The following is a 26,324-nucleotide window of genomic DNA, read 5'->3' as shown; positions in this document are numbered from 1 at the left end:
CTGTTTCTGTTTTAATTTTAAAATACAGCTAGGACACAGCTCAGGAGCCCATTTTGGAAAGCCATAATATATAACCCAAGGCTCCTAAGATGGATTACCCTGGTGTTGTTTGATATCTCTTCAATGTCACATTATTATTCCAAACTTAAGTGGCCCTTCAGAGTTGCTTCTATACCTACCAAGCTATCATGCCTAATCTTCAATTGTTTCCACAAACCCCCTTGAAAATATTCTCCTTAGAAGACCAAATATCTCTGTAAAGCTTTAGAAGTGAATCCTGCCAATTACTTTCTGTTTGTGTGGTCTGCTGGGAGTAAATTTCATATTGGGTTACCATCTATGAGATTTGAGAGTATTGGGGTGGAGGGATGTACTAAAACACACCACTGTTTTAACCACTGCATAAAATCCTAGAGACCTACTAGGTTTGCATATATCCACCCTTTCTGAAACTGATTAATACCTCTTGCAGCAATTACCTTCAGAAAGCAAGGAGATTGATGTAGTGATATGTTAGGCTCTAAAAAATGCAATCTAAAATTGTTTGCAAAAATATACTTCTAATAATTTGGCCAAAAGTCTAACTATTCAAAGATTTTCTCCATTCCATGAATGGATATACCTCTTTCATGCCCTAGTCCATGTCCAATTCTCAGTTTGTAAGTGCCCTACTGTCACGAGCAAACACAGGAGCCACAATGTGGCCAAAAATGGCAAAAGGACAGGCCCACTGTTACACTGCACTTTCCTTTTCATATCCTTGCAAAAAGTAAGATAATCTCAGTAATATCAAGATGAAAAGGCTTAAGGACCCTTCTGAAATCCATGAGGCAAATCTATCTGAACAGCCCAAACACCAAAGAATCTATTTAGACAAAATAAAAATGTATCCCATTTTGGCAAGGAAAAGCAACTGGCATGAATATTGAATGTGTTGAAAACTCTCACATCAGTATTAAAATTCAACCAGATAGTTCTTTAAAGATGACTAGCTTCTGAAATGGAAGCTAAATTGTTGGAATGTATGTCCAATTCTAGATGGGTTCTCTTGTTTCAGGGACAGGAGAGCAAGGTTTTCTGCCCATAGTTAATTCTGAAGATGAGCAAACATTTTCTAAAAGACATTTTTGCTAAAAGACTGACCAGACCGCTCTAAACAAACAGAAAGGGAATGAATACATCTCAATCAAGATCTGGTACTGACCAGTTTACCTAAAACATTGCGCTTTCTTTGGATGCCTTCCTGCACAACAGAATCAGGCTTAAAAAGTGCTTTGTACAAAATAGCAACCCTTGCCCAAAAGCTGGATCTGTAACAAAGAAATAAAACGTCTTCCATCCAGGGAGCAAACCAGTCAGCTTAGTTCATGCCACGAATATCTTTCTTATGCAAAGAAAAGTATGAACTCATTGGTAATGAATTATAATATTAACTTCCCTATTTCTATTCCAATTTCAATAGAACTACACCACCAAGGGAATTAGCTACAATAAGAGAGAGAAAGGGGGCTAAAAATTAGCTATAAATATATTATGAGGAGGACAAAAAGAGTAGATAGAAAAAAATAAACTAAATGGGGACACAAGGAAATACGAAATATGGACTAAACTATACAGAAAAATGTGTAGAGTAAGAAGGAAGTTACTAGCTCCAGCCTTCATGATCACTGAAACATTCAGAGTCAATCATGGCCTCTCACACATGCAACATTTTTTTCAACAAACAGAAAATGCTACTCTCTGCCACAGTCAAGTTCTTTGGAAAACCTGAATGAAAAGTCTAAAGAAATCTTTTATTGCTCACTCTTTCATCCTTGGAAAGATAACAATTGTTTGACTCAGCTCCTTGAGAGAGAAGAGACTAATTTATCTTTGTAATTTCAGAGCCTAGTAGAGCACCCAGCACACAGTAGGCTCTTAATACATGCTTGGGATGATTGAGGCATTTTCTTCCACCATATTCCATGATCTTCTAGCCCTGGGGGTGCAGAGAGATTACCTGGCCAAGAAGACTAGGGGTAAAGTACTTTTCTTACCTGGTAAGTGGGTTGGGAGTTAGGAAAACATGATGTCTGGCCAACCCCTTTCCTAAAGGAGTTTATGTATCCCAATGCCCCACCCACCACCCACCTCCACCACACACCCAGCGTTTGTTGCTTGTAATGGGTCAATACATCAATGAATTGATGAATTGCAAAGGAAAAAAAATACATGCTTGGAAAATGAATTTAACTAAACAAGATTGAATGTAGCCGAGTTCTTTACTCACAGAGCTTGAAGGCTTAACTCTCCACAACCCCCTGGGGAGAGAGGAAAGACATGGCATTAGTTCCAGCACTGTTAGTGCTAGCTATTGCAACATCAGAAGTATCAAAACTCAACTGTCTGGTGCCAATGGCAAAACCAATGCTTACCAAATACATTATAATAATAAATATAACTTTATAGGTCTCACAGATTTATTTATGTCTGCAACTCTAAACCTGCTCCCAGCCCCCAGTCTCCAGAAACCAAGCTAGCTGGCCTTTTGGAGATGAAAATAGCATCAGGCATCAAGGGTGTGCATTTATGAGCAGGACAGGAGGGTGGACTAGCACCTGAACCTTAATGCATTCCTTAAAAGTTTTCAATGGGAGCATGAGTCAGGGGTGCCACCTGGAGAGAACCGTTCTCAGTAAAAGAAGGACAATGTTTACCTTCAACTACCCAATTTTTTGCTTCCAGGAGATGTAACACACAGATTGCCTGTAACCATGGCAATCAGCTCAGCTGTGAGCACCCTCATTTATTCAAAGCACAGAGGCAGTATAAGAGAGAAAATACTATTACAAATAGGAACAATAAGATTTAATGTCAGATGCCAAAATATGATTGGTTCAGTATTGGATTCCCAGCCATATGAAGCACATTACACTTTCTTGGTTTCATCTGCTCTTTCCTGATCCTCAAGGGTAATATTAATTTCAATTTCTTCCAGAAACAATGATTGACTTGTTTCTAGCACTATCTTGGGAGTGAAATAAAAATTTTGGAAAAATACATTCTCAGCAATGCACTGTGTGCAACAGAGTTGAGATAACCATGCCAAAAACTATAAGGAAATGTCAACATACACTTAAAAAAATAACTTTTGATGGAGTTTTTTTAGGGAGGTATTCAACTTCTCGTGAATAAGTAATAAAGGATATATACTGTATACTGTATTTACTGATTCTTCTCCCTAATTTCAGTCTCTTTATACTCCTGGAAGAAAAAAAGTATTATGGAGGCTACTTTACAATCTTCTAAAATAGAGTAACAGAAAACCTATTCTTGATTTTCAAGGAAATTACTTATAACTCATCAAGTAACTAAACTTCAGTTATTGCAAAATTTATTAACTGTATCCTGAGATTTCCACTGATAAACCTCAACTAATGTATTTCACAGGTACACAAATATCCAAGATTGGAAAGAAGAAAGAAAATGACGACAGAATTTTGCAGTCTACAAGGCAAGCACTGCCATTCATGTAGTTATGGAGTTCCTACTATGTGCAGACAATGGGAAACTTTACGAAGGTGAGCAGACAGGGATCTCACACTCCTACTATGTGTAGAGCAATGGGAAATGTGTGGCAATAAGGTAAAGGTCTTTTATTTCAAAATATTTTAGCATAGAAGGAGAAATGTCTACTTGAACAATGAACAAAATACCTTATTGAAACAAGTCTGTAGAAATCTGTTTAATCAGAAAAGCATAAAAGTTATTACTCTTAGCTGAGTGGTAACTGATTTGATTCAAGTTGTCTAAAATTTTCATTGCAGATTTTGAAGCTTGATAAAGCCATAATTTGAAGACTACTTCATTTCCTTAATGCTCAACCTATTTATCACTTGTAATTCAGAAAGGATTTTTAAAAGACAAGAAATAATTTTTTAAATGTTATGCATGTGCCTTTTAAAAAATTCCTTTTAGCCTTGTGCCTCCCACTAAAACTTCGTTTCTCAAGTTCCTTGGCCCAGGCTGTAAGTGACAACTAGCAATCCCATTCCTCTGCCTTATAAAGTCTTGGAAGAAAACAAATTCAAGATCACTTTCCCCCCAACCACTTAAGAGAAAGAGATAGATTTTAGGGTAATGATTAGAGGCATCTAAGACCTACTACAGTATTTCTAACCATGAGAAACCATTACTATTTTAAAATAATGGTGTGTAGAGGATTGGTCACTATTCCCTTAGTAATGAAATTTACTATTGCAAAATTTTCTTGCTAATGCTAGTTATCAACTACTTATCAAGAAAATCAAGTGACAACATTCATACCAATCCCTTTAATTTCAGTAAGCCAAAACCAACAAGACTTATTCACCTGTCACTTGGCATTACTTTCTCCTTCTGTCAAAGAAGCCTCAGGGTTTTTTTCACTTAGGCATTTCCTTAATAATAACTATTCTAATATCCAAATTGCATATACTAGTCATTGTTGGGTAGCTATCCCCATAACCTGAATACTTCCAGGCTTCGTTCCTATGTGAAGTCTCAGTAATGTTACCGTCCAAACTACGGCAGCCCTTTACCCTCCTCATCACCAAACTACAGCAGCCCTTTACCCTCCTCATCATGACTGGAGGAGCTCAGCATGCTCTCAAGCCGCCTTCCATCTGTTCTAGGCATCCCACGGTGGCTTCTCCAGAGAGCTCAGAAATATGTCTGCTCCTGTTCCCATTTTCCTGCTCTTTCCTCCAGGAACCTCGACGTAGCCTGTTCCCAATGCCCTCTATGGAATCAGCCAGGTCCATGCCACAAGTATGAATTGTTTCCAGTGCGGCAGTCCTGGGAGTGCCTGAGCCACAAGCCAGTGTCCCCTACTCAGTTGTGCCCTGTGGGGACTGAAGCAGGACTATATTCTCACAGGCTCTCCTAAAAGCTGGGCTGCCAGCTTCTAGCTCTACTCCTTTCTCAAAGTGGCCCAGGCCATCTCTCAGACCAAGGGTAAATGCTATGTCAGTTCCACCTGTTGTCTTTGTGTGCATAAATCTCATTCTTTGTGCTTTATCTCAAAAAAAAAAAATCAACTCATAGGGTTATAATCTCCTGAAGAGATTCCACAGCCCACCAGTCCTACAAAGTCAGACATAGAAGGCCAGTTTAGGCATATATATATATACACACACACACACACACACACACACACATTTATATATAAACATATATATGTAAACTCTACATATGTGTGTGCATATATATATACATACACATAGAGAGAGTTTATATGTTTATATATACATATAAATTATATATAGAATTTATATAGAAATACAAACTATATATAGAATTTATATAGACATATATAAATGATATATGTCTATATAAACATATATATGAACTCTGTCTCTCTCTCTCTATATATATATATTATATATATATATATATAAAACTCACGTTATATATGACAAATCCCATATATAATAAATCAGTGGTGGGATATGGTAATTCAAAAAATGAATATGGTTTCAGATGGAAATTAATTTATATGGCCAAGACTGTTAATTAGGCTTTTGTTGCCTTTAACCTAAGAGTAAGGCCAGCATCTGTGGTTATGAGCAAATACTTAAGGCTATGGTAGCTGCAAACACTTGCAGCCCTGGGTCGAAGGACAAAGGCTAGAATAAATTCCCTACCAAATGCTCAGAAGTGATATTATGTAAAGAAGATGTATATTTTAATAAATATTTGTGGAATACCTATTACTTGCCAGGAACTAAGGACACAAAAGGAATTAAAGCACCAGGTCAGTCCCAAAACAGCATGAAATTTGCACCCAGGCAGATCTGGGTTCAAGCCCTAGTTCTGTCCCTTGTTATTGCTTCTTCTATGACCTTAAGAATCTTCAAGATGGAGTTCTCAAGAGGCACAAGTATGACAGTGTACATGGAATTACTTGCCATTAGCACAGATGTTTGTCGTGTATTCATTTATGAGTAAATAATTATTGAGTGACAACTATGTCCCAGGCATTGTTCCAAGAATTAGAGTTACAGCAGTAGACAAGAAAGAATGTCTCATAATAATGAAATGAAGCTAACTTTATTACATTTATATCACAGTGAAATCAACCAGGTCAAAGGAAATGATTCTTATCCTGTGTCACTCCAAAAGATCTTATCCAAAATAAAATGATGTATTTTTTAATTTCCAAAAATAGATTAAATTAAGTTGAGGTCTCTACCTGTACAGTGGCAGGAGAGATTAATCAGCACCTTAACAATTTATTTTGCTCACCTCCTCCTTCATTCTGTTCTCTACTCTTTCCCTCAATTGGTAGTTTTTGTCCCTGGATGGCCTCTCCTTCTCACACTTTTGTGTGGACAGACATGAATGTTCAGTTTTGTGTGTAGTGTGTGTGTGTGTGTGTGTGTGAGAGAGAGAGAGAGAAAGAGAGAGAAAGATAACTGAGAGTGTGCACGTGTGTCTGCAAGAACAATGGTAGAAATCCATGATCCTTTGAAGAAATTTAACCTGGGTTAATTACTCAAAATCCTTATATTCAGAACCTTCCATATTGAAGCTTCCCTGATCTTTCTCTGCTCCAATAGCTCATAGCAATGCCTGAATGCTTTGTTTCTTAAAGAGGAGTTTATATTTATAGAGAAGTTGTAAACAGTCTCCATATACCTGCACCTAGTTCCCCTGTTATCAGGAATTTGCACTAGTATGGCACATTTGTTATCATTAATGAACCAAAACGGATATTATTATTGGCTAAAGTTCATGCTTCATCTAGGTTTCCCAACTTCCCTGAGGTCCTTTTCTTGTGCCAGAATCCCATCCAGGAGACCACATTACATTTAGTCCTCATGACTCTTAGATTCTTCTTCTTGGCTGTGATAGTTTCTCAAACTTTTCTTGATTTTGATGACCCTGACAGTTTGATAAGTATTGGTCAGAAATTTTTGTAGAATGTCTACTGGTTGGAATTTGTCTGGGGTTTTTCTCATGATGAAACTGAGGTCATGGGTTTTTGGGAGGAAGACCACAGAGGCAAAGTGCCATTCTCTTCCCATCATATCAAAGGTACAGGCTATCAACATGACTAACTTATCATTATTGATTTTTACCATGAACACCAGGCTGAGATAGTCTGAACATCCTTTTTTAACAGAGATTTTTACCAATTATTATATTTGTATTCCCAAACTCTTCAAAGATATTTATCAAGAAATCTCAAAATAGCCTCTTATTTTTACCTAAAATTCATTCATCCCTTAATTTTCACTGAGAAAATATATTGAGTCTACTATCAAATGCCAGGCACTGAGGATACAGGCATAAATAAAACATGTCCCTACTTTCAAGAGCTCATGGCCAGTCTAATGCAAGAGAGACTTGTAAAAACGTAAAGAAGGATCCAATGAGTTAAGGGACACTGTTTGAGGAATAAAAGGAACCCTGAGAGGTATAGTTATCATTTCCGTGAGGAGCTAGGAGGAGGGAGAATCTCCTTCCTAGAGAAAGGGACTCCTAAGCTGATCTTGAAAGGTACATAGGATTCTGCCAAGCAGAAGAGAAATCATGTGCAAAGCAGGTGTGTGTTCGTGAAAGCTGGTTTTAGAGAAGTGGCAGGGAAGGAGGATGAAGTGGTAGGTAGAGATCATGGAGAGCCCAGTTTGCATTTTGAATTGTGTGGCTCTCAGGCTGCTAGAGTCAAAGTATTAGAAGGTAAAGGCAGGCTTCTAGCAGGTTCCACATCTGAAGCAGGAGTAATAGTTGGTCAAGTAGTCTTCCCTGAAGGCTTGGAGACAGGGCACTAGAGTAGCACACCTCTATACACAGATAGGATCTGTGCCTCAGCTCTGGCACAGATTTCTCTCTCTCTCTCTAACACACACACACACGCGCGCACACGCATGCACACAAACATACACACACACAGAGGGAGAGACATATTTGCCACATATCCATTCTCTAAGAGCTGCCAACCCAGACTGACAAATCTTTAGAATTTACTACTTTGTCTCTTTTTTCTACACCTTGGCAGTGGATGGAGCAGCATCAGCCATGGCTCAGGAATGCAGCCGCCTACTTTCCTGTTATCAGCAGGCATTCCTGTGGTTACACTATTCCTGCTTAGCTTATCAATGGCCCTTGGGAACACAGAGTCAGCACCCAAAGAGGGCCAGAAGAGCCTGCTTGTTGGACGCCCATCCACACCATGAGGCTTTCCTGGATGTAGAGGGAAGTTACTGTTCCTCGGGAAAACCCCTCTTCCCAGCTGGTATGAATGCTTTAGCTTAAGAATCTGCCTCATGTGTTTCATACTCAGAGACATGACCCCCTAATCTTTATGTGTGAAAACTTCCCGTTGATACCCAAAGGAGCTTTTCCTAGGATATCACTGACCCAGGGTAAGACACAGTGAGTGAAGTCTGTGCATTTTGTTAGAAGATTAAATATCCATTATATCCCCCCATATTCTTCCTCACCTCAACATATCTCTTTGTCTCCAAGTTTTAGAACTTCTAGAATATAAAATATAATGTATGATATATAGTCATATAACATCTAATATTCCCTCAATAGCATTCCATCATCAGAATAAAGTACAAAATCTGCCATCCATCATGAGAGACCTTTTAGGATCAGGATGCTGCCCTCCTCTCTAGCCTCATCTGTCATCACTACCTGCTTGGCCATTGATGCTCCATCTTCCTGAACTACACCCCAGAAACTCAACAATCAGGCCATGTTCTCTCTTATAGCACTGATTTGACATGCTGGTCTCTCTGCTTGGGTTCCTTTCTTTTTGGGATTTTTCCATCCATCTTTGTCTGGCTAACTCCTGATCTGCCTGCACCATCTTTTGGAACTTTGAGATGGGTGCCCCTCATTTGTGCTATCTTTGCTTATTCTTGAAGCACCTTAGGCTTCCTCTCTCATGACGTATCTAAGTGGCCTGCAGTGGTCTACCTCTTCAGCCTCACTCCCTGGGACCATATCTTATTGCAGAGGGATGTGACTGAGTGCAGCAGGCCAGTCATCCTTCTGCTCTACCATGCACAGGGCATGGCCATTTCTTCCTCGTGCTTGCTACCCCATGATTGCAAGATGGTTGCTGTACTTCAAAGAATCACATTCTCACTTCAGGGTCTCAAGCAGGAAGGAAGAGGGCTATGTTTTCTTTTTAATCAAGGAGGAAAAAAGAAGCCCCAGGAAGAATTCCTCTATGCCACATGGGCCAGAACTGAGTCATATGGCCATGTCTTGCCGAAAAGAAGGCTAAATAGCAAGTATCTGGCAAAGCAGAAAGAATTGTCACAATGGGTTGGATCATGATTCATGAGCTGGTACATAGCCCACTGAGGCAAACTCGGGATTTTGTTAGGCAGAAAGAGGTTATAGCTTTTGACCTGTCAAGTAATAGTATCTACCACACTGAATTCCACTTTAGAAAACATAGATACAAAACACACTCCTGAAGATTGCACCAACAGGAGGCAAAACTTAAGGAGCAAGAGAAACTATACATGTAGGTGATAAAATAGTAATATTTATCTGTTGGGACTCAAATAGGTGTTTTGTCCCAGAATTATCTCAATTCATCAAGACTTCTTTGAAACTCCTTGCCCATGCTTAGCCAATTATTCTAATTAGAACAGTAAACGAATCTCCATTCTTATACAAAGAAAAGGTGGGCCTAGCTTCATAGAACCGCACACAGCCCTATTATGTAATATAGCTTGGAAACTGTATGAGCTAGTAAGTTTGATTTGATATGTTTGAAAATTTGGCAAAGCCTTAGTGATAGGTTTGGGCAAAAAAAAGATGAAACTCCATAATTATTGTTTCCATTAGCTAAATCCATCAGCTGCAGATTTGGAGAATACTTGTTTCAGGTATTTGGTGAGCGACTCTCTTCTCGGAAGGTATTCAATCCCAAAGTGCACATCAAATCATTTCCACTAAAACGCATAAAGGTCTTGGTCAAATGTGACTCATGTGTATTTATCTTATCCTTTTGCTGAAATGATTTCACCCAAACTTAAAATAGATAGAGGTTAGTTGACTCAGAAAATTAGTGCACAGGATGAATAAAGATAGTATCATGAGCTGGACATCCATCAGGTCAATGCATACTGCTCGCTGATAGCTTCCCCACCAACCTCTGTACTATACCATCACTGTTTTACTATCCTTCATCCATCTGCTATGGATGTATCATTTTTTGGTCCTCAGGCTAATAATTTTCACAGGATTTAAGATAGAAGTCAAAATCGGAGTGTGCCAGAAAGTGAGGATTAAAGGACGCAGGTCTCCAGGATTTGTTCTCTCATGGAAAGAACCCAAAAACCTGTCTCTGAATTTGCTTCTTCCCTGCAAAGTAAAACAGGATCAGGCTCTGGTCCCAGTTAGGAATATGTGCCCCCTCTATCCTCTATCCCCTTAGAAGCCAAGTGGGAACCAGAAAGAGGCAGTGGGAAAGGAGGAACCTGGGACAGCTTCCAGTCTAAGTAGGTGTTTGGGGATTCTCCACGAGGTCCAGGTTAGATCCCCAAGGAAATGCACAGAACTACTGGTCAAAGACACAGATAATAGTAAAGTGCTTGTGTTTGCCACACATTCTCTTCTGTGCATATGTATTCCTTGGAGGTTTTTCAGGGAAGTGTGGTAGGCCAAGGATGGGATTTGAGAGTTTCTAGATCACCTAACTAATTACCATTTCCTACTTTTTCAACCATTTATTTCCAGCTCGTTCCTCCTACAAAGCCAGTAATCTGGCGCTGTATACCCTTGGTTATAACAGGGAAAGACTACAAAGCATTCTGATGTAAAGACGCATGCACAGATAATGTAGTAAAAAGAATATAGCTTAGCAACACATAGGTCTGGGTTTAAATCTCAGTACAGCTGCTTCTTCATTCTGTGACCTTGGGTAATTTATATATTAGCCTCTCTGAGCCTCAGTTCCCTTACTGAGTTAGTAACACTTACCTCAGGGAGTTAGTATGAGGATTAAATGTATAAATGAAATAATTAACCACTTATAAAATGTGCCAGACATCTAATGTGTGTTCAACAAGTCTTAATCTCTTAAGTGAACATTCTTACTAGAAAACTAACTCACAACTCTATTGATGGTAAGCAATAGAAAGGTATTCCTATAAAAAGACACTCACCTTATTTATACATAAACAATAGGAAAAGATGGCGACAATGACCTTGCGTTTCTAGGCTAGTTTTGTCACCATAATATAAATTAATTGAAACAGACAAACTACATTAACAAAGTATTTATTGTTTTTATTTCAGGGTTTTAAAAAGCAGCAGGTTTAAGAGCTGACCATATCTGAAAGACTCTAGAATAGCAGAGGATTGATTAAAGGTCTGTGGCCACAGATTGGATGTGTTGATTTTATTTCCCCAAAGGTATCCACATAGCAACTTGGCAGTACACATATATCCCAAATATATGTACACAGTGTTTACAGAAAATACTAATTGTACCCTTACCTAAAATGTTAGGTCCCATTTTCATTTTAAAGGCTCATTATGCTTTTCATGAACTAACACTTTTGTTCATTTCAATTCTGTCATGAATTTGAAAGAAGGACACAGCAAATAGGTACTTAACTAAAGTAAGTGCTTTCTCCCATGGTTTTATCAATCCAAGTCTATGGACATAATACAGAATCAAGAATCCAAGGAAACTGCTCTGAATTTCACTGTAAGCATAGCTCATTTTTTTGACCTGTTGATTGCAGTTAATTTAACGTCACGACCTGCACCTCAGAATCTCTCATGTCCCCTGCAGCTTTGTCAAGATGCTTTGTATATAGCTGGTACCCAGAGAAGGTTTGCCACATTGCACGGAGTTGATCACCCATTTTATTCACTGGATTTGGCTTTGAGCAACTTACACTTTTTTCTCTCCAAAAATTAAGTCCACCCACGAAGGAAAAAGGCAGAAGGATGCTGTGGCAAAAATGCTATCCTGGAAAACAGATCTTGGCTCTGGTCCAAGCTCTCTGTGACTTTGGACACATCAGTTGATCTTTTTAGATCAAATTTCCCCATAAAAGGGGGTACTAGACAAGATGCATGTGCCAGACTGCCAAGGCCAAGGCACAGCCTAAGCCACTCATAGTAATATCCCTCGAACTGTAGACCCTTGCAGAGAGATTATAAAAGTGATTTTGAATAATTATTGAGTTAAGTGCTAGCATTCCAGCATGACCACTTCAAAAGAGGTAATGCATTTTTTTTTGTATTTTTTTGGCTTTTTTTTAAGTTACATTACTTTAGTGTTATATGTCATATAGTCATTAGGAATTCCAAGAGAGCAAATGTCAACGAAGGTCTGAAGTTGTTTGGCATTTTATCAATCATTATTTAGAGTTTTCTTTTTTTCTTTTTTTTTTCTTAATATGGTTAGGGACACAGAGGTTCATGTGATATAATAAGAAAGAAATAAAGGAAGCTTTATCTGCCGCCCTTTCAACCTCATCCACTCAACACTTACCCCGTGACAGACCCCAATACTCTTAATGAATTCCCAAGGTTACGAAAGAACTTGGAAGATCTTAGATTCCTACATGGTGATTACAGAGGCTCACATTTTGCCAAGTCACATGCAGGTGGCTGAAAAGTAAGTTTACCTTATCTGCATTTCATATTACACTTGTTCTTTCTTATGAATGTTTCTTTCATAGTCATGCAAAGTACTCAATCAGTAATTCCCCACCAAAATGGTTGTTACATAAGCGGCCGTGCAACAATGCATATGTCAGCTCAGATTCGTGTCAGAGAAAGTTCTCTAGTTTATATAACTCACTCCCCAGCAGCCAGTACACAGTTCAAAAAGTGTGGGCCTTTACATTATGGGGGCAGGGAGGTTATTTTGTTTTGTTTGTTTTTTTTTAACACATCACATAAATACACTTCCTTTCTCCTTTGTAACGTATGGGATACATGGAATTCCTAACTCACACAGATCTCACTGTAGACCCAATGAATGGCACGGAGCCGACACAAACACCCACACACTTGTCTCAGTTACAGATCTCTGCTAAAGACCAGAAGTTGGCCATTACTATGAATATACACTTCTGTTGGATTTCTATGGTATTTGGTTTCATTAGATTGTATGTTAAGTTAAATATGTTTTTTAAAGTTTCATTCTCCTACCTCAAGTTACGGTGCATCAAGGGGTCTCAGAGAGAAGTGGAGCTGCCACCTCAATGTCCCGACCCCAGAGAGGAGCCTCTCAAGCCACCCCAAGGCAGCTGAGCCCCAGCTCGCACCAGATCACTGTGGAGCAGAACCAATTTTTAAATGTCTTCATCTGGTCCCTCCTACTTTTATGGTGCTCTGGGGGTGGTGAGAATCGGGATGCACTGAAAGCTGCTGGGACATCTGACTCTTTATTTTCTTGGCTCTACGTGTCTTAACTCTGCACCAATCCTCCCGACTGTGCAGAATTTCACTTTGGAGAGCAGAGGCAAACGGAGATTCACACAGAGGGGCAGGAGCCGTCAATGCTGTCTAGTGAGAGGAGAGAAGAGGCATTGTAAGTCCCCATAGCACTGCTGTTGGGCTACCCTGCCAGTCAATGCCACTTTTCCCACAGGCTCCAGCCTCAACTTCCCCTGGTGCAATATGATGATGGGAAGAAGGGCTCCTAAGAGGAAACTGATTTAAGTATCCCTGTTTTTCAGAAAACACTTCCAATTGCTCTCTCAAGAATGCGTTTCTATTTCATGAGTTGATGTCATATTTTTAGGGGGAGGGATATATGGAGAGAGAAAACTTTCAAATATCTGGAAATCAGTGGTATGATGAGCCCTGTTCTCTGCTGCTCCAAGTACAATACCAAAGCATGTGGTGGAAGTGATGGGACAGATTTGGTTCCATATTAGAACTTCCTAGTTGTATGTTGAATTTTAACGGATGGCTGGGAGTAACATCCACTTTACAGAGGTATATAAGCAAGCTCCAGACAGTAACTTGGTATGGAGACTATGCCAAGGATCCCATTGTCAGAAGGGAAGTATGGTGTTGGGGAAGGACATTTCTCCCTCCCCTCCCCATAGTGCCATCCTCTGCTTATAGAGGAGGAAATAGCTACCCAAGCTTTAGCCCCTCCCACTGCCCTATGGAAGGAATACATTCCACTCTGAACTAAAGCTGGCATCTTTGGTGCCACATTTTAACAGAGGGTCGAGTTACTGTATCTTGAGAAAGACATGGGTACGTCATGCTTCCTTCCACTATCTGTACCCACTCAAAGTGAATCGTTCCCCACTGTTCTCTTTAAATTTTTGCTTCATTTAGCAGAGATTCAGGGTCTTGCTCCCCTTCTCCTCCTGACACAAAAGGCAGTCAGACTGAACAGTGGGATAAGCCCTGAAGATGGCTGGGAACAGCCACCGGTGGAAAGGGAACCCTTCTTTGCTGCCTTTCTCATTGCCCCAGCACTGCTAAGTGCAGCAGATTGGCCTTTTTTCACATTGCAGGGATGAGACCCTCAGGATTTGAGAGGGTTCATCTGGCTTCCAGGATTAAACTGTGTTTTCAAATCGATCTTTTGAAAAGGCCAACAATAGAGTTATTTCTATTTACCCATGCATTTCTATTAACCCAAGGTGGTGCCTCCTTTCCCACTCAGCTATCAATCTTTGTATGTATAATCAGACCCCCAAATATATCTCCAACCAAACTTTCACAACTACAGTGGCACACTCACACGGAGTGATCTAAATGGAACATGGGTTTTCTATAACCATAACCAAACCATAAACAGCATTTTATATACATTATCATCCAGAAAGCAATCAGATTTTTTCATAGCAAATGGTAAGATATAATAAAAGGAAATTTGAGAATTATCATATAACTTATAATGTCTCTTTTAGCCCTAAGGTCCTAAGATTCAGTGACATGTGGTGTTTTCTCTTTTTCCTACCACTTTTTCAGCTTAATTATTATCTATAGAGATTAAAAACACAACTAAAATTTCTGCAGATTCACAGTGCTATTTCAGAATAGATTTTACCCCCTTAGTACCTTCTATTTAATCAATTAATGAGAATATTTTGGAGCCCACTGCAGAAACTATAAATTCCAAATGGTTCCTCGGAACATGTCATCATCAAACCAATTAGGCTGGCGTTGGTAAATACCACAGCCTGCAGTTGCCATGTGTTACAAAAACAATAAACAGATACCCTTCATACCTCTCCCTTCCCTAAAACAATTATTCCTATAAAAGTCTGTCTCTCCAGATTTTTTGTTGTGGTGTTTCTGATACCAGTACAATCAGAAAGTAATGAAAGTGTTCACTGAAAGGAAGTTTTCACTGAGCATTGCAGGCCAATGAGAATGCAGATTAACTCAAATAAACTTTGGAATGCCAGCCAAACCCATGAAACTTGTCAGCAGTTCATCTACTGAGAGTGGTTATGCTTTTTCAGTAGTACCTTATCCTGAAATGACCTGATGGAAAAGCCAGTGTCGGATGACACATGACATCAAGTGTTCAATGCAAATTCTGCTGGCATACTATCCTGTTTGACTCCCTTGCTCTTGAGCCTTCCACAGTTGGTAATAAGGAACTGAGTACCTTTGCAATCTCCAGTAAAACATGTGTGATGGAAATGTAATTCCTTAGGGAAGCAATTCCCAATGGCATACATAGATATGATTTTTGGGTTGAAAAGTAGTAAATGACGGATTGAAGTTTCTTTTTCTCTACTTAAAAACTATTCTTGACATTAATTTTACTTGTATTTGTTAACCAGTTTACATTTTATTTTGTTACTGAGACACTCAAAAGTGTCTATATTTTAGTCAAAGCTAAAACTGAAAGGCTTTAGCAAATTGACTTTTCTCTTTCTCCCAACAAACATTAACTCAGTATTTTACCTAGCTTTATTTTCAAATATGGAGTTTTATAGCACCTTGATTTATAGCTGGGTGTAAGAAAAGGTTATGTCAGCATTTACATTATAAGGCCATGGTTTTGTGGTTTATAAGTAAGCCATAAAAATAATTCTGACTAAAATTTGGAACGCCAGTTTCCACCTTGAAACGCAAGTGTGTCCCTAGCTATATGACCACACACACACACACACACACACACACACACACACACACATCAGAATTCAACAACTGCTGTTTTGTATAATACATTTATTCAATATATTGCTTTGATTAAAAATGAACTCAAAGAAAGTCAAGGCTATGAAGTGAATTCAAACAAAGCTGTCATCTAATGGTAACAACTTATATCCTAAGATATATTTTAGTAGATTTGAAAGTTGATTTAATGACAAAAGAATTTACTGTATAGTTTTCATAGTTAAAGAATAAAGGACAGAAAGATGAAGTGAGACCTCCACACACAAAAAAATAGCCTTTTCTTAATAAGAAATGTTTGCAACATTCTTCCACGCTGTATGGTAGATATTCTCTGAATCTCTTTGCAGATGTGATCTAACGTCCTTGAACACATTTATTACAATCCATCATCTACATGGCAACAGTCAGGGCCATGCTCATAAACCAGAACTGGCGCTAGATCTGGTAAGTCATTAAGCAAACATATTCCTGTGTTGTGCGTGGAGTGCGTGCCCACTGCCTGCCTATAAAACGGAAATAAGATTTCTGATTTGCAAATTACCTCCTAAGACATGTAAAGCTGGCTCCTTTAATCCACATTACTCATTTTTGTATTTTGACTGTTTCAAATGCTAAAACAGACCTGAATACAGTTTCCATAGTTCTCTTTATAATTATTGTATTTTTCATTTACATGATCATGAAACCTGTTAGCAAGTGAGAAACAGAATCATTTTCACTGAGACAAAAAATATTGAGAATTAGGGGGAGAAACTCTGAAGCAATATAAACAACAGAGTCTAATCTTATCAAAGAGAGAAGGCAGTTGGTGAATCTGAAAGATCACTTACTTACCACTGAATCATAGAACTTATACCCCCAAATAGGATTTAAGAAAGAAAAAAGCAATTTAGTAGGAACTGGAAGTTATAGGGCATAGGTCTGCTTTAGTTGGTGACAAAAATTATGCCTCAGAGGTTAAGAGCATGGATTAGGGTGCTGGGTTGCCTGGTTTAAATCCTAGCTCTGGCACTTACTACTGCAAGGTCCTTGACCAGTTACTTAACTACTCTGTGCCTCGGCTTCCCAGTGTGGAAAGCAGAAAAACAGTATCTCCCTTACAGAGAGGCTTTAAAGTTTAAATGCATTAACAAAGGGAAAATCCTTTCAATGTTGACACATCATGAGTGTGACATAAGTATTACCTATTATTTTTATTATGTGACCAAATGTGGAAGAAAAATTCTATAAGAAAGTAGTAACATTGTTTAGTCTTTCAAAAATCATATATTCTCCTCCAATCCTGGCTCTCTGCAATTCAAGAAATCCTAACAAATAGAAAACCTTTGTACACAGGAGAAAATGGAGATGAGCAAAGGCAATATTTGGCTTATTTGTTATAACCCTAATAAAACAAGACTGCTTGAAGAAATAGACCAAATTGTGGAATGTTTAACATTGATCCAGGACTGGCTCTTCTGAGGAAAAGATATAATATTTATCATATGGCCAATTTTGTCTGTGAAGATAAGGAGGAACTAATCGGTCTCAACTTCATGATGTTGCTTAAAGGAGCATATAAATGTACGATCATAAGTATCCTTTAAATGAAGGGGCTGGTTTTATGACTGCAGAAGTGAGAAAGAGTAAGGTCATTTAGCCTGAGCAACACAGCAAAACCTTGTCTCTACTAAAAATTAAACAAAACAACCAAAAAATCACTCAGGTGTGGTGGCGCATGCCTGTGGTCCCAACTACTCAGGAGGCTGAGGTGGGAGGATTGCTTGAGCCTGAGAGGTGGAGGTTGCAGTGAGCCTTGATTGCACCACAGCGCTCTAGCCTGGGTGACAGAGCAAGACTGTCAAAAAAGGAAAGAAAAGAAAGAAAAGAAAAAGAAAGAAACTAAAACAGAAAGAAAAGAAAGAAAGAATGGGAGAGAGAGAGGAAGGAAGGAAGGAAGGAAGGAAGGAAGGAGAAAGAAAGAGAAAGAAAGAAAGAAAGAAAGAGAGAGAGAAAGAAAGAAAGGAAGGAAGGAAGGAAGGAAGAAAGAAAGAAAGAGAAAGAAAAAAGAAAGAAAGACAAGAAGGATGAAGTTTGAGGTTATTCTACTCTCAAAAGAAGTTCCTAAGCTGTTGTTGAATGTGATCCTGGTTACATAGGAAAACAGAGACCATTACCCTTCTTTTTCTGGACACGGAAAAGGGAGGAATGTAAGACTGCACAATTCAGTTAAGAGAATAACTCAGGATGATTTTGCTGCCATCCAACCTAGAAGCAGCTAGGAAAGTATTACTTTACCTGTTTCTTGACTGCAGTGGTTTAGTCTGACACATGCTTTTGATTCAAAAGCATGTACCAGACCAGAAGACAAAACACAAAGTAATTTGATCAAAGTGATCCCTGTGGAAAAAAGCTCTATTAGTCAACTTAGCATGAGGACATATTTGGATTATTTCCTTCAACAATGGAGCTTTCCGGACATAGAAAAACAAATCTTACATGGTTCTCCTCCCATATTTTCCTATCAATCGAGAGTCAAGTTGGGAATAGGTTTCTGGGTGCTGTCACTAACCACTACCAAAGAAGTTTTGGTTGCCCACTTCAAACAAATGGAACTCCTTCCAGGGAGGAGACCAATGATGTTTAATTACTGCCACAATATGGCTCACTCCACCCATGAGCTACACTCCACCTATAAAACTGAGCCTTATGTGTGTAAAGCCACTTGATATATACTTTCTTCCCCAAGTTTTTATGACCCATACTGAATGAATGCAATGGCAAAAAGAGGCAAGCTTTCATTATTTTCTGTGTAATTCCTAAGCTTGTTGCATTAAAAAATAAAGCTGTGGTTGCCCCCCACCCTCAATCAATGTCCTTGCATGTTTTAGCATTATTCAGTCCTTTAGCCGGGCATAGTGGTGTGTGCCCCTATAGTCTCAGCTACTCAGGAGGCTGAGGCAGGTGGATTGCTTGAACCCAGCAGTTTGAGGCTGCAGCAAGCTATGATCACCCCGCCACCATCAGTCCATCCTGAGCAACAGAGCAAGACACTATCTCTCAAAAAACAACAAAAAAAGGATTCAGTTCTTTTCCCATCTCTGCTGTTTTATTAGAAAATAAAGTAATTACAGTTAGAAATATTAAAGCCCTGTTTGAGGCTAGGATATGGCTGAAACAAGTTCTACTCCTGCAGAAGAGTCAGGATGTCTTATTATATCTCTTTAAACATCAGATGTTATAAGGGGAATTCTGTGAATCAGTCCTCCTGCACTTATTTCTCCAGTTGATGTGATGTCTGTAATAGCAAGCTTCCCTTTTTATTTCCTTTCAGCACTAAATGATATCAGCTGGTCAATGTATCAATGAAGCTTCTCCTGCAAAAAATGTCTCCCTTATTTTGGTTTCATTTGATGCCACAATGGTAATATTAGGAGAAGGAGCTGGGTGTGGGGGCTCACACCTGTAATTCTAGCATTTCGGGGGATGGAGCTGGGAGGATTGCTTCAGCCTGGGCAACATAGCAAGACCCTCATCTCTAAAAAAAAAATTAGCTAGGCATAGTGGGCATGCCTGTATTTCCAGCTACTGGGAAGGCTGAGGTGAGAGGACCACTTGAGCCCAGGAGTTTGAGGCTAGAGTGAGCTATGACTGTGCCACTGCACTCCAGCCTGGGCAACAGAGCAAGACCCCGTCTCTAAAAATTGTGTGTGTGTGTGTGTGTGTGTGTGTGTGTGTGTGTGTGTGTGTATTAAGAGATGGAAGATGTACTAGGAATTTGGCTCCACTTCACTTCAGATGGTCTGAATACCAGCATCTGTATCACCTGTCTGACTCTTTGGCATGGAGAATCTTAGGCACTACCCCAGACCTACTGAATCGTAGTCTGCATTTTAACAAGAACTGAGGTAATTGACATGCGTATTAAAGTTTGCGAAGCACTGGTTAAAATAGTCAGGGGTTCCACTAGAAATCGTAACAAGGTAGTTTCCCAATACTGGTTTCAGCAACAAATCAAGATCATTATAATTAAATTTAAGTAGAAAATTTTTTAATAAGTTACTTTTTTTTGGTAAGTCTACATTATATGCTAATTAGTTTTGAAGATGTTTTAATGATTTTGATAGCTATGATATAGAACTTCCACAGAATGTGTAAACTCGGAATTTTAAGCATTTGCTTACACATAAATTATAATTAGTTTTAAGCATTGTTGGCAGAAAAACTGAAATCTACAGATAATTCTTAATTTGGCATTCTTCTAAAGAGCATTTTCATCCTTCATTCAAAGTTTGGATATACATTACAGACTGATAATAATTGAGGTAAATGTTATCTTGCAAAGTTAACTAGTGAATATGAACTTTTAGTTTATTTCTATGAGTGATACATGTACATATACAAGGTTACCTGGCTTTATTCCATATTTTTCAAATGTTGATTATTCACTTATTTAACATGTGCTAGGATTGTTCGAGGCAGGGACATTCAGCAGTGGTCAATAAAGACAACATTTTTCTCCCTCTCTATAGGAGGGAAGACAGGCAATCGATAAAAATATAAAAGTAAAAGCTACAGTGTGTTTAATGGTGATAAGCGCTATGGAGACAAAAAAGCAGGGGTGATATACAGATGGCTGGGGAAGAAGGGGTTTGTGATTTTAAGCAGGTGGACAGGGAAGGCCTTGTGGAGAAAATACCATTTCATTAAAGTCCCCAGGAAGGTGAGGGGTCCAGCTTTGAGGCTGTTCAGGCAGGGAGAACCAGCAAGTGTGATGGTCTGAGCCAGAAGTATGTCTGGTATGTTGCAGGACCAGCAGGAGGTCAACATGGTGGGGCAGAGAGAGTAAGGGCAGAGCAGGCAAGGTCTGTGAGATAAAGGGTGACGGGGCGATCGGGCAAGTCTGATAGGCCATTGGAGGAGCCATTCACCTGAATTGAGATGGAAAGGGATTGGAGTAATGTGAGCTAGCTTATGTTTTAAGAACTTCAGCATGTCTGCCCACTGAAGGCATACATGCCTCAAGCTACAGGGGCAAGGATAAGAAGCAAGGGCATGTACCTTCCCTATTTCCTCTCTCCAACGATATCAGATTCCCACCCCTTCCCAGTCACACATGCACTTCTCATTATCATTATGTTCATTTCTTCTAATCAATGCATACAGAACTATAGACTTAGAGTGAACTGAAAGTCTAGATAATACAATGCCTCATTTTAGAGATGAGGAAACTGAGGCGTGGAAATCGGTATGATATTCTCAGCTCACCAGCTGAGATTGTGGCCCAGATCGAACTGGATATGTTGCGACTTCTATTCCCATTCAGGGGCTCAGCGTGCAGCAGTTAAATGGCAGGGGCTTTGGCACCAGAACAACCAGGATCTCAGTTACATAAACTCTCCAAGCATCAGTAAACTGGAAATGACAAGAATAGTGTTTACCCTTAGGATTGTTGTGGTGATTAACTATATGTAAAGCAAACCACTAGAGTATTTGAGAGATAGTTGGTGATCAAAAAAGCAGAGCTTTCATTCTGCTTCCCACTATCACATCGTCACGTGACAGCTACTAGAGGTCAGAGTCTGTGTTGTTCGAACTGGTCAGTTTAGCCCACTGTACAATGCTCATGACAGTACTGATATTAACAGAGAACTCTAAGATTGAAATAAAAAAGTAATACATTCACATACTTAGCCATTTTGCTCACTACCCACCTCTATATCTGTCTAGAAAGAGGCTACTGAGGAAAGACAGACACCACACAGTGGTTGATTTTATTTGTTAGACTATGCTTCTATATGAGATGAATTATGAATTAAAATTGTAATAATAGTAGCGACTATTGAGTTAACTCCTACATTTCAAACACTGTACTAGGTACTTCATATACATATTAAATCATTTATACTCCAAACGAAACCCTACAGGTGGGCATAAAATATGCTCATTTGACAGATGGAAAAACTGAGGTTCATACAGATAAAGCCACCCATGCATGTTGACAATAGTACATGGTAAAGATGGCAATAGAAACCAACTGTGTCACCCAGAGGAAGCTACCTCTCTAGGGATACACAAAAAATAGCTAATAGTTACAATTTATTAAATGTTGATGTGTGCCAGGCAGTCTGTTTGTCAGTTTACATACTACTCCATTTAATCCTCACAGAAATCGGTACTGTTGTACTTTATAAAGAAGAAAATGGACTGAGAGGGGGATTAAGTAGCTTGACGTGAGTCACTCTACTCCTTGAGCTGAAACCAAGATTTGAACCCATGCTCTCTGACATGGTTTGGCTGTATCCCTACCCAAACTTCATCTTGAACTGTAGCTCTCATATTTCCCATGTGTTGTGGAAGGGACGGGAGATAATTATCTCCCAGTGGGAGATAATTGAATCACAGGGGCGGTTCCCCCATACTGTTCTCATGGTAGTGAATAAGTCTCATGAGATCTGATGGTTTTATAAGGGAAAACCCCTTTCACTTGGCTTTCATTCTCTCTTGTCTGCCTCCATGTAGGACATGCCTTTTGCCTTCTACCATGATTGTGAGGCCTCCCCAGCCATGTGGAACTGTGAGTCCATTAAAACTCTTTTTGTTTATAAATTACGCTGTCTTGGGTGTGTCTTTATCAGCAATGTGAAAACAGACTAATACACTCTCTGACTCCAGTGCCCTAGGTTTGGCCTACTGTTGTGTGACTCATAGGGCCAGATCTCCTGTGGCCATCTCACCAACTAACTATTCTGCTGATTATAGCAGCCCAAAGGGGCACCTGGGGAGAACAGCTATGACTTTTTGGGTCTTATCCCTAAATGTTGCTTATATCCCAATTTTCTCAGTACCAATTTAATGCTCAGTCATTAAGAAATGAGGAAAATGCCTTTAGCAACATTCCAGAGAATGTTCTTCACGATCTTAGAGTGGTGGTAATTTAACAACTTTTCAAGCAAAGGACAGGTCAGATATGTTTCAATCTGCTCTTCTCACTTGTATTTCCTTTGTAGAGCATTTTAGTCCATATTTGAATGGGTTGCATTACCAAACCCAGATTAAGCAGTTCGCCAGATGGGATCAGCCCCACCAGGGTCCCAGTCCCCAGCCCGTGGCTGCTTGTTCTAGTGGACAACCTGAGCCATCACCATCGTCCCTGGTCCTCACACCATCAGCATCTCAGTCTCTGCTACTGCAGTGGCAGCAACACTGGCGCTTGGGACCAGGTCCAAACTGAACTGACATATAAATCTATAATTCCTCCAACATTTCCAAGCTTAAATGATGCCCTACACTGTGGTATGCGCGATCTGTTTCCTAGGTGATTTCCTGGAGGGGCAGGTAACAAAGTCCAAAAGTATAATGCCTCATTGGGTGAACTTTGGCCAGTGAGAGAGGAGAGACAAGAAGGAAAAGCAAGTAAATTTTTCTCCTTTTCTCTCTAGGACAGGGATTATGAAACAACAGCCACAGGGCCAATCTGGAGCACCTCCTATTTTTATAAATAAAGTTTTATTGGAACACACCCATGCCCATTTATTTACTTATTGTCTATGGCTGCATTCAGGCTATAATAGCTGAGTTAAGTAATTGTGACAAAAACTATACGCCCTGCAAAGTCTGAAGTATTTGCTTGATGATGCTTTACAGAAAAAGATTGCCCATCCCTGCTCTAAGGGACTACTCTAGGGCAACAACTGTCTGGAAAATTCTGTGCAGAACCAAGCAATCAACTGCTTTTCTGCTGATGCTATGGCCAACTTGCTTATGTACTTTCTTGTGTTTGCAACTCCTCCTTCGTGCCTCACTTTCTTTGCACTTCATTCCTGCCTCCCTAAGATTGTATCTACCAATAAAGCCTGGGTATGTAAACTTTGTCAAAGGCTCCACTTTCTGGAGAACTGGAGATGAGGAAAGCTATACATCTACAACCCATATTCATGAATTTTGTTCTTCTAGATGCCTTTTTTAATAAGTTGCATTAATTCGTCAAAAAGAATACAATCATGTGCCTCATAACGACATTTAAATGATGGAACATGTGGACTGTTAAGAGTATAATGGAGCTGAAAAATTCCTATCACCTAGTGTCAGTGCAATGCATTACTCACATGTTTGTGGTGATGCTGGTGGAAACAAATCTACTGCACTGCCAGTCGAATAAATGTCTTAGCATATACAATGATGTACAGTCGTTATGTACATAATACTTGATGATGATGTTACTGGTTTATGTATTTACAATACTATACTATTATCATTATTTTAGAGTGTACTCCTTCTACCTATTAAAAAAAAGTTACCTGTAAAACAGCCTCAGGCAGGTCCTTCAGGAGATATTCCAGAAGAAGGCGTTGTTATCACAGGAGAGGGCATCTCCATGCATGTTATTGCCCCTGAAGACCTTCCAGTGGAACAAGATGTGGAAGGGGAATACAGTGATACTGATGATCCTGACACTGTGTAGTCCTAGGCTAACATGTGTGCTTATGTCTTTGTTTTTTAACATAATATCTAAAGAGTAAAAAATAAAAGTAGTAAAACTAGAAAAAACTTATAAAGATATAAAGAAAGAAAATATTTTTGTACAGCTCTACAATGTGTTTGTGTTTTAAGCTGTGTTATTACAGGCGTCAAAAAGTTTTTAAAAATTTAAAGTTTATAAGGTAAAAAAGTTACAGTCCTGCAAGCTCCACTCATAAGTGCCCTACACAAGTGTGCCATTTTTTATCTTTTATACCATATTTCACTGTACCTTTTCTATGTTTAAATATGTTCAGTAACACAAATCCTTATGATTGTGTTACAGTTGCCTACAGTATACAGTACAGGTATATGCCATACTGTACAGGCTTGTAGCCTAGGAGCAATAAGCTATCCCATATAGCCTAGGTGTGTAGTCGGCTATACCACCTAGGTTTGTGTAAATACATCCTATGATGTTTGCACAAATACATTCTATGATGTTTGCACAATGACAAAATCACATAACACATTTCTCAGAATGTACCTCTGTCATTAAGCAACTCATATCTGTATAATCATTTTCTAAGTTCTGCCATATTAATTTGAATACATTTTATAAAGCCATCATATTTGTCAGATCTCTGGGGAGTATACTTTGAAAAATCAAACCAATTTTATCCATATTATGTATATCTTTGGGAGTGGTTTTGCAATCCAGGATTTCTCTTGCCCATAGTGTCATTTACTTGGCAGCACACAGTTGGGAGTCACTTGTGCTTTCCATGGTCATATTTAATGAGCATATGGATGGCAACCTTCATCTGTCCTGGCTCAATGTCATCCCTCAATGTCATCCCTCCTTCTTTGTATTTTGATGCCCCAATAACTAAGTCTACCTACTCCTGTAAGTTTCTCTGTTCTTATCTGCTATACTTTTTCCTATCAGTTGCAAAGATTTAATATACAAGTTCTATTACAACACCAACAAAACACTCATTTTCAGCCGAAAGAAAAGCATTAGCTGCTGAGGCTGATAAGTAATTAAATGCAAATTACAGAAAGCTGGCATAGCCAAGGAGCCTTCAAAAATGCATGTTGTCATTTGCAGTGTTGTCCCCGATACCCTGCTAACTAAAGAGCTTCTCTAACGCCAACTTGAGTTTGAGCTGAGCTGTCAGTCTTCTTAAAGCCAAGGATGAAAGAAATAAATTCTGTAGGTATATCAGATATTTAGTCTAGGTCTTCTCTCATCCCCTCTCTGTATCTCTGGTTAAGATAATCTAGATGAGATCAGATCAGAGAATAAGAAATTCACCCTATCAGGACCATTTGTTGAGTCTGTCTTCCAAAGTGCTAAAGTAATCTGAGACTTCTCAATCAATTTCAATCTTGAGACATTTTTGGAACAAAATTGTGGAAAAGGAATTGATTTGGTTCCTTCCTCAAGTTCTCCTCCAGTCTCTTGAGCCAAAATGATCTTTCATCCAACTATTGAAAGAACAACTTAACAGTTCTTTGTTATCCTTTCCACTTTTTTAGTTGTAGGTGACCACAAAACAAATCATGATCGCACTAAGGAAATAGAGATTAAAGTGAAATGATGGCAGCTCTACAGAAAGCAGTGACTGCACTTCACTTTGCAGTGACTGCATTCCTTTGAGCCTTCTCAGCCTTCTCATCTGCTGCCTTTCATGCTTGGGGAAATTCATTTGCGAGTTTGGAATGTGAAACAAAATCTAAACTTCACTAAAATGTTATAATGCTTT

At 39.1% G+C, this 26,324-nt stretch overlaps 1 protein-coding gene across 1 annotated transcript in view; it reads right to left on the bottom strand.

The window, feature by feature from the left end:
* LOC117980150 (proline-rich protein 36-like) overlaps positions 1 to 26,324 on the bottom strand; it is a 578,765-nt gene that overhangs the window by 221,642 nt on the left and 330,799 nt on the right. Inside the window, exon 6 of the mRNA XM_055112148.1 lies at positions 2,270 to 2,300. The gene's annotated coding sequence lies outside the window, so the exon portion shown is untranslated. The remainder of the gene's footprint in view (positions 1 to 2,269; positions 2,301 to 26,324) is intronic.

This window comes from Pan paniscus, chromosome 3 (genome assembly GCF_029289425.2).
Source record: "Pan paniscus chromosome 3, NHGRI_mPanPan1-v2.0_pri, whole genome shotgun sequence".
Taxonomy (NCBI): domain Eukaryota; kingdom Metazoa; phylum Chordata; class Mammalia; order Primates; family Hominidae; genus Pan; species Pan paniscus.
This window is presented reverse-complemented; position numbering and strand designations above follow the sequence as displayed.